Genomic DNA, 16,736 nt, shown 5'->3' with positions numbered 1-16,736 from the left:
GAGGAGCCCTGAGCAAGGAGCCAGGCACCCGCTCCGGGGAAAATCGTGTGTGCTGTGGGAGGAGAGGCAGATTGGTCCCTTGGGGACAGCAAGAGATCAGGGAATTAAAACTGAATGAGCTCCCCGTGCCCTCTGCAATTAAAGGGAACTTGAAAGAGTTTCAGTTTGGTGATATCATTAATTTCTCCTTCTCCTCCTCGCTCCCACTGCAGTTCAGAAGAGTCCTCCCCTGTTTATTTAGACTGAGTGATGAAAGGCTGAGCTGAAGAGACCCAAGAAAAGGAAAGTTTGAAAAGTTTTCAGCCCTTTCATCAGTTCTTTAAACAATGTTCAGAAAAAACATGAGAGACAGGCTGGGCTTGAGAGAAATATTGTAATGAAAGCTGCGTGCAGTGGGCGCTGCTGTCCAAATGTGACTCGAATACTCACAGCCCGATGTCGTGTGAAGATTTACTTGGCAATTTTGTCACAAACAAGGCTGTTAAGAAACACACTTATACTTACCCAGCTATTTCTCTTATTTGCTAAGGAAAAAAATGGCTTCGGTGCACCAGCCAGGTTGGAAATACTGCACAGAAGAGTTTCAAAATACATGTATGTGCACATATGTGTGGCAGGAGTGCAGGGATCACAGGGAGCGTGGGCTGTATGTGTCAAGCACCTCCGGAACAAAACCTGCTGCAGAGCACCCCACGCCCAAATATTTCCACGGATTTCTGCCCTGTGTTTCCTCTCCTATAATTCCTGGCATTCTTGTCCTGTAGCTGGAAGGAAACTGAGTCTTGATGACCCCCAGGATGCTCCTGTAGATGATGGGAGCAGCAGAGGGATGGGGTTCCACACCAGCAGCCCAACTGGTATAAAATTCCCTTGCCTGGAATTGCTGCCAAGTCTCATTTTCCCTAAAATCACAGAATCCCAGCATGGTTCAGGTTGGGAGAGACCTTAAAGATCCTGCAGTTCTAACTCCCTGCCAGGACCTAAAAGGACAATTGGGATCTGTGGTGCAAGAAGGGTTAACATGGAATCCAATTAGAAAGAAATTCTAATTATTTCAGCAATCAAAAGCAGTGACTCACCTTATGAGGGAGCCAACAGATGCCATCAGCACAGACATTTCCCTTGTTTATTTTCTTGTCTTCTCAGACTGGGAGGAGAACGTGGGGGATCCCATTCCTGGCCATCTGGCATTAGTGTGAAAAATACAGTGTGAGATCTTCCACAGTTGTCTCAGCAACTCCCTTCTGGATGACACATTCCCATGTTCTCATGACAGCTTTGGTTTTATCCAGGCTCTGCCCACCCATGACACAACCCCAGGAGATCTGTCCGTTTACAACCCCAGCCTCAATCAGCTCTTCCTTCAGGTGCCTTATGAAAACCGAGGGTCCAGTGAATAACTTTTACTCAGAACTGAGAATTTTAAACACTGAGGTCACAGGTGGTGAGGCTGGTGCTGTTCATGTGCTGCCTGAGGGCTGCCCTTGTGGGACTCGGGAGCTGGCAGGTGATGGTGAGCACGGACTGATCATCAGGGACAAGCTCAGACTTGGCTGGCAATGGTGCATTTGTGCACCTTCCCAAGCACTACAGATTTGGCCCAAATGTGGTGTCACTCCATCATCACCCCACTCTGTGCAGAGAGCAGCCCATGAAAGCTGAGTGACCGAGGTCAGCCCGAGATGACGTTTCAGGCACGATGCTCCCCTTGGCACCTGCAGCTGCCTCCACTGCACTCTGCACTTGTCTCAGAAAGGCTGGAAAAAGAAAAGAAGCTCCCATCCCAATTTCCTCCTCCTTGTCTCACTCAAAGCTGCTCCGTGAATCGCCCTGGACGCCGCGGCACCAACGCGGCAGCTGTGGGAGCTGACGAGCTCTGTGTGCCCGGGAACTGTCTCCTAGCAATAAGGAAGATGGAAAAGCCTCAAAATAACTCCTCCTTCCATTTCTTGTCTGTGACTCACGCTGTACAACGTGGGGCTTGGGGTTTTGTTAGGATTTTTGTCCTCACCTTCTTACAGCAAACCTGCTCATCCTGCATATGTGGGGTGAAATAAGGCTCAGCAAAGGGCGCAGATGCTGCCTTATTTTGAGAAGCCAGGAACATCCCAGGTGTTCACACAACCTGGATGCAGCTCACAGCCTGCTGACACACGAGAAGAAGCTGTGACAGCTGTGATGATTTGCAGTTATGAGGCATTTTGCACAACCTGAGCAGGGAAACCACCAGCTCTGCTCGCTGTGTCCCACCAACACTCAGTGGGTGCTTTGCAAAACAGAGGGGAAATGGTTTTGGATGTGTTTTGTGTTTGGAAATCGGGAATAACCACATTCAAGGTGATGGAGTGATAGAGTCTGAAATGGCTGTGAGGTGGTGTCTGGCCTGACAGCGGTTTTAGCAGCACTGCTGAGTGAAAAAGGAGCAGGTTTCCTGTTCTGCTGTTGTATTTACACCATCCCACAGCCAGGCTGTCATGAGCGACTGTGGAATTGTCCAGGAGAGAAATAGTTATTTAAAAACCGAACACACACAGCTGAACGGCCAGATCTCAGTCCCAGAAGTACCTAGATATGTTTCTAAGCACTGCCCCCCCCCAACCCCCCCCATTATTTTCTTATCTTTTTCTTTTCCTGAATAATCCTCACTCTCTACTTCCGATTGAAAAGTATTAAAAATAGTTGTGGAGAAGAACTCTAATGAATTATGCAATGGACATATGCTCTCACATCAAATCTTGATGTTTACTTCATCTGATGTCATGCAGAAGATTGAAGGCTGGGACTGTGCTGGGAATGATCCCAGCTCTGCAGTGGGATTCTAGGTCACATCCCCTCATCTCTGATCAGGCATGGGAGCACCTGGGAGAGCAGATGGCTGGACAATGTAGCTATGGCTGGTGGTTTAATTTTCCTGGATTAAGGAGCAAGTACTGTGCAAGTAGTTTGATTTGCTAAAGATGCAGCAGCAACCCTGGCACAGGAAAACCTTCCCCGGCTCCAAGGCTGAGCCGCCTTCTCACAGAGCTTCTGGTAGCACTGCAAATCTCCAGGCAACTCATCCACCAGTCACTTCCCAGTTCTTGCCATTTTTATTGCTTATCTCTAGGAAATATCCAGCCAAAACCAGAGACAATTTAAAATCTACCTTCCAGCCACGCAAAGCGTGGAGCGCCGTATCCCGAAGTGACTGTAAAAAGGGGGAGAACAAAGATCTTTCACTTGTTTTAGAATTCCTTCTGACTGCTTCTCCTTACCATTGTGAATTGGCAGATTTCAGACCTGCTGGCTCCAAACCAAGGCTGCTTCCAGAACATCTTCATCCAGCGTGGCCTGATCCAGGGAATGCAGCACAAACCTGCGGCTCCCTCCTGCTGCTGTGCCCCAGGTGAACTGGCTGCCAGCCACCTCAGCAGCTCCTGGCTCCCACACCCTGCCCAAAATGCAGCTGGAGCTCCTCAGGAAGTCACAGCTGGCAGCACCAAGCCCTAAGAACTCTTAATTTTAACAACCATCTCCCACCAGGAGTTTTTGAGGCTGAACTTGGACAAATTTTGTCATGAACAGTAAATAATGAAGTATCGTCATGGAAAAAGAATTGCTCACCTTAACAGCTTCAATCTGACAGGAATTAATTAGCAAACAGCAAAAAACCCCACTGTTTCAGAGATGGATACATGGGGGTAAATTGATTCCAAGTACAACTCCATTGCCTTCCACTGAAATCCATTAGGAGTGGATTTAGTCCAGCGTGGGTGCACAACATATCACTACAAACTCATCCCTAAACCACATGGACAGATGTGAAGATTACCACGAGGGGCCTGAGATTTAGAATTCATAAATGAATTTCTTGTTCCTCTATGGAGGGGCATAGCAGGATTATGTGGAGAAAATTACACATTCTTGTATTGAATTTTAGTTAGGAGCAGCTTCGAGATAAAATTAACCAGAGTAGCGAACAGATTATAATAAAACAACACTGATACTAAAATAAAAAGGGAATTACTCTCTTACTTTCACACCTATCAAATTTAGAGGAAGAAAAAACCTACAGTAGCACTGCGTGTATTATCAGGACAGTCAATGAGACATGAAACAAGGACGAACTCCATTTGCCTGGGCAAAAAGCCCAGTTTGGAAGTAATTGCTGTAGTGGTGTAGCAGCTGCAGATATAGCCAGATCAAATCCAAAGATCAAACGCTTATTTCATTTTGATAAAAGTCATTAAACCACAAATCAACTTACTTCGGAGTACAGTCAGGAAATAACTCTGTATATACCATCTGCACATAATTCTCCCCTAATAAATTAAAGCAGCAACAGCAGATTTCTTTTGTGAAATCCTCAAACTTATATTTCATTAAGTATCAACATTTCTCATTTAGATTTTATTTAGCAGATAAGCCCCTGCACCATGTTTCAAAGCAGAGCAGAGGATTTCTGGGGTGAATGGGTGTGCTGGGGCCGTCTGCCTGCCCTGGCAGCTCAGGGCCAGGCTCAGAGCACGACTCAGCCCTCTACCTCTGGGTGTCAAGGTGGCAGAGGATGCAACAGCATCCAGGGCTCACCTACAAAATTCAGGGAGCACCAAGGAAGCTGTGGAAGGGGGGCTTTTACAAGGATAGTCCAAATACAAGGAAGAGCACAAGAGAAAAAATGTGGAATGTAGCACTTGCATCAGAGAAATTTAATTACTGAAGTGCACTTTCTTCAGGGCATTAACTTGGCCATGGAATGAGCCTCTGGAGAGCTCCTGGGCATTGCCACAGGGTTCTCCAAAGGCATTTGGCAGTGGAAGGAGCCTTTGGAGAGCTCCTGGGCATCAGTGACGGGGTGCTCCAAAGGCACAGGCTCTGCCTGCAGGGCTGGGGCCAGCCCAGCCAGCCCCTGGAGCATCCCTTTGGGGATGGGATGGTTGGCAGGGGTTTGTCTCAGCAGATTCAGGGTGGGAAGAGGCATTTCACAGCAGCAGCACTGCTTGGATTTGAAGCCTGCAGAGCCGTCATCATTTGTGTCATCCCAACACAGCCCATGATGCTCCTGTGGCTTCCCAAGGGGCTGATGGAGGCCTTCCTATTCTTACTTAGGCTTGCCTAAACTCCAGGGTGCTTGTGAACAATTTAGGATTATTTTATTTGACTCAAAATTACAAGGGCCTCACCCTTCTTGAATAGTTTTTTATTCTCCTTTTTAGTTCATCAAGGATTTAAGAGCACAATTTTTGTACACAGTTCTCTGCAGTTGTGCCAGAATCTGACCCAGTTCTCTGTATCTGCAACCCAAAATTCAGCTTTCCTGCTGTGATTTTGGCAATCAGTCTCCAGCTCTCACTGCCTATTAAATTAATAGATTGTTCTGGGTGTCCGGAGCTGCATTAATGCTCATCAAAACCTTGCGAGATCAAAGATCTGAACTTCACCTTAATAAATTAATCAATTTTTTAGGCCAGGAGTCAGTCTGTTGATTTACTCCTAATACACCTCCCACAACAGGTAATTCACCTGCACCATGCAGAAAATCTCTGTATTACTGACTGGTGGATTTAGAGATAAGAAAGTTCATTATTGAAGTCATGATTAACAAAAAGTTATCAAGACAATGTATAACTAATGGATGGATTATGAAATTGTCATATAATGGTTTTTTTCCCATGGTAATTCTTTTAGATTTTCCTGCTAAGGAAAGAAGGACTCACCTTCTGCTCCTGTGCTGGGCTCCCACCATTCCTGGGATGGGTTCCTGTCCAGAGGATCCTCTTGGGTTGAAGACAGGAACACTGATTTTTGGCAGCCCTTTGCTGTTCCAGACACATTTTTGAGTGACTCTCTCTTCCACCTGCATCAATGATTGGATTGGAAAAATTTGCCCTATAAACGGAGATTATTTCTAATCCTCACATTATTAGAATTCTTCACACCCAGGAATGATTTCTGATGATAAAAAGAAAAGTTTTAAATGAGTTTTGAAATATTCTTCTGAAAACTAATATAACAGCACAACTATTGGATTTTTCTAATGAAACCCCATCAATTTGGATTCCTAGATATTAATGGATTCCCTGTCTGTGCTAAGCCTTGAGATGTTCTTACTTCAAGCCAAACTTTTCAGATATGAAAAAGGAAGGAAGGAAGGGAGTTAGTCCACAGGGCACAGTCATCAGGAGACTGAGGCAAAGTCAGGCTAGCACAGGTGATGATATGAATAATGACATTTATGCTGCAGGAATTTAATTAGACTGAGAAAGGATTTGTAGTAAAGATGTCACAATAACTCAAGACAAAATGAAAATCAGTCCAAAGACATTCAGTCCCTAATTAGTTTGGGAATAGTAGATTAAAGATAAACTTAGAAAAATTGGTGGAGTGACTAGCTATTAGGGGCCACAAGAACGTAGGATGTCACCTTAGATTTTTCACTTTTTGATGCTTTTCAAGAAGACCAAGTGCAGAAAAGAAAACCTAAAATCCAGGACCTGATTTCTTTTCTTTCTTCAAGAGATCAAATATTTTTGCTTTTAATAAACCCAGTGACAGCCACAAGCCTTGGTTGTTGACACAGATTTTTTCCCTGAAATAATGAGCTGTGTGACACCTTGGTTATATATGGAAAACAGCAGCTCTGTGTACAGACAACATTCAATTTCTGTGTGCTGCTGTTTGAAAAGCAAGGGAAGAAAGGTCTTTCTGATCATGCACAATAAGTTATTTTCTCGGTGCTGGCTTGTTCCGTGCAAGAAAAATGAAAGGAATAACAAAGCAGGATGTTCACAAAAGAACCAGGAAGATTTTCGAGCTCGGTGATTGATCTGGATGTGTTCACATTTAGGTAGGAAGAAAAGGAGTTGATGCAAAACATTTTGAAGTTGCCACTAAATGGATTTTAAAGCTTTGGGATTCTGGTGCAGCTTTTCCAGCTGAGCCCTCATGTCCTACCTGGCTTCGGGGTGCTGATGTCCTTCATGCCAGGGGTGCCTGGCTGCTTCCCACCCCTCCAGTGCCAACAGCAAATTCCTGCTGGCTTCCAGCTCTCAGCTCATGACATAACCATGGAATCATGGAATGCTTCAGGTTGGAAGGCTCCCCAAAGTTCATGTCATTCCAACCCCCTGCCACCTCCCACTATCCCAGGTTGCTCCAAGCCCCATCCAACCTGGCCTTGAGCACTTCCAATATATTAACCAAGCAAAAATAAAAGTCACACACTTGGGTCATTCAAAACCCTTTGTTTGATATTCCTATTAAAGGAAGAGACCTGAAGGAGGAAGTAGGTTCACCAGACCAAAATCCTGGGAAGAGAATCCTGTCCAACATCTCCATGGCCCTCTGAATTCTCACTAATTCCCATTAATTCTCTCCCTGATTTAGGCAGGAAAGCAAGTCAGGGAAGTGACCCATCCTTCATCCTCCAGAGGTATTCACTTGAAATGAAAAGAAATGAAAACAAACCACAGAAAAGACAAAAATGTCCTGTCTGCCTGGCTTGTAGAAGGGACCTCACCCCTGCCTCCCACAGGTTGTTAAATCTATCACACAATGCATCTTCTTCTATTTCATCCCAAGTGGAACAGACCCAGCCAATCAGGGAAACTCACAATTAGGAAGAAAACAATTCAGTAGAAAAAAAGTAGCATTACATGGATTGTAAACATGGTAACAGTAGTAACAGAGGCTATTTTGTGTTGTCATTCAACTACATCCCTGCTTTAAATAATTCCTTCAAACGCCACCTAAAACATTAATATAGTGAATAGAGAAAAACAGGAGCTATCCAAAATTTGCATCCCAAGTAGTTAATTTGCTGGGTTGCTTTTTACTGTAAATTTCATGCAACCCTATCAATCCTCATTTGTCCTCTAAAGAAATTCCCATGGCTGTGCCAGAGTCCTTCCTGCACATCGTGTCCCCATGAACACCCTCAGTGCCTCACCACCACCAACCCACTGTGCTTTAAATACAATCCTGCACTCTGGAGCTGCCCAGCTTCAAAAATTCCTCTCTTTGACCTTCCTCAAGGACAGGGCTGTTTCCCCCATCTGCAGGGCAGTGTAAAATGCTGCTCTCAGCCTTGCCGTGCATATGGTGCTCCCCATGCCATCCCCAGTGCCATCCCTCTGCCACGGCCCTCGCTGGCCTCGGGCTGTCTGTACAGGTGCAGCACAGGCTGCTGCTCCTACTGCTGATTCCTGCTCGTTAGTCACTCTCCCCACTCCCCTCCTTGGCTCCAGTCATGCTGTTCTCTTCTTTGCTGGATTGTTAAACCAAAGTAGGAAGAGCATCCTTCAAAATATTCAGTCAGGCTTTTCTTTCGACCTTCTGCAGGGTCATTGAATAGTTTGGGTTGGAAGGGACTTTTGAAGTCATCTAACCAACCCCCAAAATAGGTCAAAATAGGTTTTTTTCACCTTTGTCTAAACATTTTTTCATTATGCAAGAGAAATAAATTACATTACACACATCAGCAAGTCTGCTTGAATTTTTGAGTCCAATTCCCACAACCAGGGAGAAGAGGGATTTTTGTCTCACCAGCACATGAGACTGATGGCACTTTCCTTAAATCTCACTTTGTTTGGTTTCTTTATTACAACATGAGAGATTTCTGAGTGAGTGGTGGGTGGGTAACCTGTGGGAGGTCAGCACTTACACCCACCTCGTCCAGGTCACCGCTCCTCTGCAGCCTCCTGACGCCGCCCCAGCAGGGCATGAAGGGATCAGTGGTGCAGGAAGCTCAGCAGGATGGAGAAAAAGACAATTCTTGCATGGTGAGTAGGCAGGGAAGAGGGCAACCACGGCAGATGGCAGAGCTGAAGCAGCACCCAGTGGCTCGTGCTGCATGACAAGCTGTCAGCATTGCTGGGAACAACAACCCTGTAATTACATGCAGCCCTCACACTGTGTCTCCCTGCATGGAGAATCCCTCTCCACAACCTTCAGAGGATTAGAGGCACAGAAAGAAGGGTGTCACAGCAGCCAGGTGCACTGGGCAAGCCTCTGACAGGGCACAGGAGCTTGTGCTGTGCTTGGCCAGACCAGCCCTGGCCCTGGCCCTGCCTGGATCAAAGGACACTCAGAGCTCCCCCCTGCCCTGGCCCCGTCCTTCACCACAAAACATCTCTCAGCCAACACTGAGAGCATCTGTGAAAGCCCAGCACACAGAAGTCTTCTATTTTAATGTCAAGGTCCGAGTCAGAGCAGAGAGTTGAGAGTTTACTCTCTTTAACATCTATAATATTAGTAATTTGGTCACTTGACAAAATAAATTGACACTATAATAATGTTTCTAAAAATGTGATTGGTGTAATTTGTTAAATTACATTTGTACATGGTATCAAGTTCTTCCCTGCCTTACACCTCCCCTAATGCTCTCCTCAGTGAGTATAAGGCTGGCAGAATTTAACCTCTCATATATAAGTGGCATGCACTTATTTCCCTGGGGAACTGACCCAATCCAGAGCATTGCCTATTTATAGCACTTTCCAAAATAAATTGTGAGGCGAGAGGGTAGGAAGGCTGTTAGGAAAGGCTGTATTTGTTGATAAAACTAGAAAAAAAGTAATATAGCTGTGTGTTACCATCCAAAGTTACCTTCAGTGGGTGCTGTGAATTTTAAATTGGTACTACAACTGCAACACAGAACTAAAGTGGCAACTCCCCACAGTGGGCCCTGAAATCCCAGAACGGTAAGGGTGGGAAGGGACCTTAAATATCATCCAGCTCCATCCCTGACATAGGCAGGGACACCTCCCACTCTCCCAGGCTGCTCCAAGCCTCATCCAACCCGGCCTTGGGCACTGCCAGGGATCCAGGGGCAGCCCCAGCTGCTCTGGGCACCCTGTGCCAGGGCCTGCCCACCCTCCCAGGGAAGGATTCCTTCCCAGTGTCCATTTGTCCTGTCACTCCACACCCTTGTAAAAGGCCACATGGGCAGAAAAACCTCCCTACTGGACCCCCACCAGTCCAACCCTGAACATTTCCTCCCTCTTTGGCCTTCAGGACTGGAGGCCGTGGCTCAGGACCAGCTCTGATGGCCTCAAGGCAACCCTGCAGCAGGATGGTGACAGCGGGGTAGCTCCAGGACAGCTGAGATGACAGCAGGGATGTTCCACAGCTCAGAGCTGTGAGACAGCAGGATGAGGATGGGAACACACTCTGCATCTGTGGCAGCAGCCCTGGAGAACTCCCTGTTGGAGGGAAGGAGCTGGCTCACTCCAAACCAGCAGCCAGCACGGACAGTCAGACGGTAACAACTGGGAGCAAACAGCACACTGAAGTTATTTGGCAACACAGATGGGCCCTGAGTCATTTCTTGGATCTGTCTCCAAACACAGTGTGACAGTCAGAGCTACAGTCAGGTTTTGGAAGAGCTTGGCAAGGAGCAGACAGTGATAAATGTGCCAGATATCCTCTGACCTTCTAACTGTCCCGTTTTCCCATGGCTTTGTCCTGCCTGTGGCTGCAGTTGCCATCATCTGAGCACACAGCACAGCACTGCAGCTCCAGAGACCACTTCAGTCACTGGTCTGGAGACCTTTTATTCAAAAAAAATCCAGGATACTTGAGGAAAGCTCCCTTTGAGCTGACTCACTGAACAATCTCTCAGAATCACATCTGCCTTTGGCCTGGAGCAGAAGAAAGATTAGAAATTTCCCATCTCTGATTCTCATGAATACAGATTTCCATACATTCATCACAAGGCCAGAGCATCACCTGCCCATGGCACTGCTCTCCCCCTGCCACACTCCAGCAGGCAGGTGCAGGAGAAGCTGATCACAGGGAATATTTGCCCTTGGGGAAGCATCCCGGCATCGGGAGCTGCTTGCAGCACCAGCGGCGGGGGACGCGCATCGGGGCAGCCAGGAGGGAAGAGACGTCCTTTCAAAAAGAACCACAATCCTTTCATTCTCCGTGTGTTTTTCTGGAGAGCTGGGAGCGTCTGTCCCCTTTCATTCTCCCTGCTAACTTTTATCAGCAGAGAAAAGCAGGCAAGAGTGACACTTGAGCAGAGCAGCTTCCCCGCGCCAGCAAAGCGAGACTCAAAGTCACGGCACCGACTTCCTGTGATGAAATATTGATCCAAAACTCTGTCACACAAGCAGCAGTTTAAAATCACCTTGTTTTTATATACAAATCTTTTTTTCAACTGTAGCCAAGCACTACCAGATCACTTTTCTAAGTTCCATATGAAGAAAACTGACTTTTAAAGAAAGGCGAATACACTTTGTGAGGAATTTCAAAATTACTGTTTTCAGCTTAAAATTCAATGAAATGAATTGCTGAAATGACAATGAATTTTTAAAATTTATTGTCATTTCAGCAGTGGTGAAACAAAAGGAATTTCTTTTTATTATTCTGTAGACATTGTAACTTTTCAATCCTCTCTTCTGTATATTTGGCAAAAAGGAAAAGGCCATAAAATAAATTGGAAGAAGAATTTTCTTGCAGCAGAGTTACCCAAACCCATGATCAGTGTTCTCTGAACAGGAAAATCTGAAGGAATCAAAGGCTTCATGAAATATTCATTGGAGCAATATGCTGACAAAATAGTTTCTCAGTCAAAACTTTTTCCTGGCTCTACTTAACATGGCCTGTGTGAGTTCAAGAACGCGTTTCTGGAGCACCAGAAGGCCAGAGGGGTTTAGCTCATCTAGCTGGGGTTTTTCCAAACAAACTCCACATATCCCTTGAGGTCACTTTATGGAGCTAAATAAACTCTCTGCTTCTCTTGGATGTGCTGACTCAACTCCCACCCCAGCCTGGGTCCTGGTGGAGCCGAGCCCACGGAGGTTCCTCAGCTGAAGGACAACAGGCAGGGCCTGCTCAGCCTCCAGGATCCATGAGAAATGCTTCCATGACCAGAAATCCCACTTGGACCCAGCCCAGTACAGCCAGCCAAGGCTCCAGCCCTGTCCCCCTCTGCTGCACAGACCCTTCAGGCCTGCGTGATGCAGATGTTTTGCTCCACATCTGCAGGCTGGATGAATTGAACTGTGTGCTGATCATTAGAAAAACTTGCTGTAACAAGGTAAAAATCAGGATGAAAGAAATCAGGTGGCCTCCCAGGAGCCATCACTAATTATTTTGTACTTAATGAATGACACAATTTGCTTGTTGACCTTGTCAATCTATGCAGAGTTCTAACTAATTCATAAAAAACTGAAACTGCCAAGGGTCTGAGATGGTTTTGGTCAACTTTGACCCAGGGTGGCCCCTACACTGACCCTGGCACCTTGTGTAGAGCTCAGTGACAGAGGGAAAGAGGCACCAGAACACAAAATGCTGCTCAGATGAACTTGGCAGGATCCTGGAAGTAAAATATCACAGCCTGAAGCCATGCCACCTTGCTGGGATAGCATCCAATGTCTCCTGTCAAGCTCCATAAACTGGGGTAATGAGTGAGGAGCACCTGGCTGGCCCAGGCAGGGCCCTCATTAGCCAGCACAGGGCTCTGCTGTCACCTGGGCAGGGCCACACAGAGTCCTCGCCAGGAAGGGACAAGTGGCCTTTGCAGGAGGGGCAAAACCCAAGGGACAGCTAAAGCAGGACAGCTAAAATCATTACTGGTGCCTTTGTGGGAGATTTTCAGTCATGGCTTTTCATGGTGTGAGGATTGCTCAGAGACTCGAGAGCCCTTTGGGGCTCTTCAGGAATAAATGAAAACCTGTGAAAGCTCCCAAAGTGTTTCAAGTGAATAAAACTTGGGTGTACAACTACACCCTTGAGCCTGGGATCAAGTGGACACAAAGGGTGGCCAGAGTGGAGGACTCCTTCCTTAGAGAACATACTCACTTCTTCCCTTGAGCTCTCTCTTTCTCCATTCCACCTTTTATTGACAGATGCAAGTAAGACTAATGAACTATTGATAACCCTGGCACAAAGGATTATTAGACAAAGCAATTTCATCTGGGGGGCATTGATTTATATGTCACAACCAGAGTACAAATGGAAATGGTAGTTAGGAAGGATGAAGTTGAATGCTAAACAGGTGGGCATCCTGTTTATTCCTAATTCCTGCCCTCAATGCACTTAGATGCATTTACCTGTACCTCTGGATATCCTATATAATTAAAGAAACAGTTGCAGATTTTCTAGTAATTAATAGTATTTGGAGAGAGACCTGAAGCAACCCAAATATTAAAACAGGGCTGATGTTTTGAAGGGCCTGAACCTTGACAAGACATCGGACTGAACAGTTGAGTTTGAACCAGGGATTCCCAAAAACACACAGAGATGTCCAGGCACAGAGGGAATCCACAGGTAAAACTAGGTGAAAAGAAGGGGTTTGTCCTAAAATAGCTCAAGCAGAGTAAATCTGAAATGTGCTGGCCTGAAATGGAGAGGCTGGAGCAGCAGGATGGGTTTCACCAGGGCACACTCCACTGCCCTGTCTTCCATCAGCCCACGGCCTCTTGGAGAGCTGGAGCCCGGCCAGAGCCAGTGGAGCTGCTGATCAGCATCTGTGAGAAATAACTCTGGTCCTGAGGACCAGGCAGACACTGCTTCCAAATTTTAATTCTCATTGTCTGTGGCATTCGTGTGACATTTAATGTGATGCCAACTGCTGCGCTATTGTGAAACCAGGAGTGAGATTTGTCCTCTTTTAGTGAAACCAAAAGGAAATTTCAAAGTCTAAGACACAGACACCTGATTTTGTGGGCTGAAAAGAGGCAGTCAACCCCCGTTTCTGTCTTTAAAAGCTCTCTCCAGCTCTCCTGGTGAGTAATCAATCACCTCTTAAAAGACTCTGCCTTGGCCTCCCCCCCAGCACAATTAATCCCTCCAGACCCAGGCTCAGATAAAACAATAGGAGGGCAGTACCCAGGTGATCTGGCAGTGCTAAGGCAAAACCAATCCCCAGGATTTCCACAAGGCTGCTCCACTTGTGGTTTCAGTCTGGGAAATGGTAAAATAAAACTGCACTTTAATGAACTTTCAGAGGAAAAATATTTCTTTGTTTTAATACAAGCCACAACAAGAGGACATTGCCCTACCTCAGGCTCTGTTTCACATGACACTCAAAACCCATCTCCAATACTCCAGGGATTAAATTATTTTCTGAAAGCCAACTCATTCCCACCATTATTACTGGTGAGGTAAAGCTGTGAGGTTTTTTGCTGCCCCCCTTCTATTTTTTTCCAATGCTAGAAATAGATTGAACTGGCACTTCAGGATGCTGAGCTGCAGTTTCAGTTGAGCTCTGTGCTTCACAGAGATTTATCAAAAATGACAAGATTCAACATCTAGGAGATGTCTTGTAGTGCCCAGGAGCTCAAAGAAGATGCAGCAGTTACAACAGCAACCAGGGAGAAATAAGAAAAGTGGTAGAAAAAGAAACACGGGGTCCTCAAAAACCAAAGCTCTGGCAGGAATGGGCAGTTGTGCTGGTCAGCACTGGCCACCACTGAGCAAACAACCCCTGCCTGCCTCCTCCAAATGAAAATCCAGGGAAAGCAGCCCTTCATTTCAGTTATAAACTTCCTGGCAGGTACCTGTCAGAGCCTCCAAGCTGCAGAGGTTTTCCCCTGTTCCGTTTGGAAACAGCGTGGAATTGGATGGAAGTGATGAGTGTCTGTCTGTGATCACTTCTTCTGAGCTGAGCCATCCCCGGAATAAAACAGAACATTCCATAAGCACATTCTCTTTTTCACCCACGTGAATGTAAAGAAAGTTATGACAGATGTGAAAAAGGCTAAGGAAAAATGGGAGTATCTGGACAATAAATGTGTATGAGCTATAAAATCATCTCCTGGCATGATCAGCCTTTGCCTGGATAACTCAACAAACCCAAGCAAACACTCATGGCTGAGAACCACCTTGCACCCAGACTCCATCATTCCCACTAAAATGGAATTCAGGTACATGGAGGCACTGATGGAGACTGGATCCCAACCATGCAGAAGCAGCAGCATCCTTTCAGTGTCCAGAGCAGGACCTAGAGATAAAACAGAGATAAAATGCCTGGGGCTGTTTCCAAGTCGTGCAGTGAGTCAGGCAGGTGTCTGCAGAGAGGGATTAGAGCTGGAGACAAGGGCAGTGAGGGAAACCTCAGCAAGAAATGATCACACCCAGGTTTCTTCTCACAAATAATGATTCTAACAAACACCTGTAAGAGACACCACTGCCAAACAATAAGTTTGCATAACAAAAAGGGATCTGAAAAAGAAACCTCCACAGTAAAAAGTCAGGGAGGACGTTATAGGTTTTCTGATTCCTTTACAGAGGTCAAAGGCAAATTCCTCCATGAAGAACCAACACACCAACCATGCTCCCCTTCCTCCATGAGCCAGGACCTTCTCCTGTAGAGATGTGGAAACAGCCTGAAGGACTTAGGCTAATGCAGGCAGGAGCAAAATGGAAATAACTCCCACAAGACCATTGGGAGAACTTAATCCAATCTTCTCTTGTGAACCAGATATTATTCCCCTTTCACTTGCCTTCAGTGGTGATAAAGTGCAGACAAAGGAGATAAGGGACTCGCACACCTCACATTTCACCACTCACAGTAAATACACTCCTCGCTTTCGCTTATCTTTCAGCGTCGTATGGATTTCCTTTTAGTAACCTCCTGAATTACAATCAAATTATACTTTCAGGGCCATTGAATTGCATGGCTTGCAATACCTTAATGGGTTCTGTTCTGGCTGCTCAGGAAGGACTTGTAATCCCTGTCTTCTTCTATATTTCAGGGAGCCTTAAGGATGTGTTTCAGTGCTGTGCACAACAGCCCAGGCCTTCACTCACCAGAGCAAGTGCCACACAAACAGTGGATGGGCAAGTGAACCGTGTCCTGGAGGAAAAATGTGAATAGTGAATGTTTCTTCTTTTGCCTTGCAGTGACAGCCAGGGTTTGGGTGGCACAGAAATTCCAAAACTCCCTCAGACACAAGTTCCATGTGCTTTAATGGCACAGTCGATACACCAGATGCCAGCTGCTCTGCAAAATATTTGTAAATAAATGGAAGTTTTAATGCCCAGAAATGGTGCTGAGTGCCACATTCCTCCTGACAGCTTCTCTCTTAGATGGGCTTTTACCCTTCAATAAAGAAGTTGTTGCTTTGTTAGTTATGGGCTCTGCAGCAAACAAAACTCACAGCATGGTCAGGAACTTTGCTGGGCTGAAATGAGTTTTTGAATTCTATAAACATTTAGGTAATTGAAATAAGACAGAGGGAGAATAAACAGAGTCTGAAAGTCTAAAGAGACCTCTTGTTCTGGAGAGGATCTGGAAGGATCTCAGGGATGCAAAATACCCCTCCTGCACCTGCCAGAGCAGGTCCCACAGCTGCTGCACCAAACCATCCCCAGGGAATCCCTCTGGATCACCCAGCCCGACAGTGCCTGGAAGAATGGTGAGACACTCTGGGGGAAGAACACCTGTGCCTTCAAGGAGGAAAGAATACAGTGACCATGGAAAAGAACAAAGTCCGAGGTGTGGGGCTCCCTGCTGTGCCACACCACAGGGGACAGCCCGTGCCAGGCACGAGGGGACAGTGGGGACGTTCCCCGCGCCAGCTCCGTGACCTTGTGAAGCCACCAGCCCGTGACACTCGATGCTTTCCAGCCAAACACCTGATCAGCAGGTTCTCTGAGAAAAACTGCTCACTGGAGATAATCAGAGTAGGAACTGCCTCTGTCTGAAGCTGATGGGTGGGAGATAAAAAATCTCTCTCCTCCCTTTATTCACCCTGCTATTTGTAAAACCTTATCATGTTTTTTCCAGTTGTATTCCCAATAAGCCTCCA

At 46.2% G+C, this 16,736-nt stretch overlaps 1 long non-coding RNA gene across 6 annotated transcripts in view; it reads right to left on the bottom strand.

Moving 5' to 3' along the window:
* Window positions 1-14,592, bottom strand: part of LOC125331760 — a 57,801-nt gene extending 43,209 nt beyond the window's left edge. For 5 of the 6 annotated variants that reach the window (XR_007206178.1, XR_007206176.1, XR_007206179.1 and 2 more), the window contains exon 1: window positions 1,080-1,887. This is a non-coding gene — a long non-coding RNA (uncharacterized LOC125331760). Of the gene's footprint in view, window positions 1-1,079; window positions 1,888-5,696; window positions 5,932-14,483 lie in introns of those variants that run through there. The other variant, XR_007206177.1, reaches the window with a different exon arrangement.
* Window positions 14,593-16,736: the final 2,144 nt, after the last annotated feature.

This window comes from Corvus hawaiiensis, chromosome 11, assembly GCF_020740725.1.
Source record: "Corvus hawaiiensis isolate bCorHaw1 chromosome 11, bCorHaw1.pri.cur, whole genome shotgun sequence".
Classification (NCBI taxonomy): Eukaryota; Metazoa; Chordata; class Aves; order Passeriformes; family Corvidae; genus Corvus; species Corvus hawaiiensis.
Note: the sequence above shows the minus strand (reverse complement) of the source record. Positions and strands in the feature narration are given on the sequence as shown.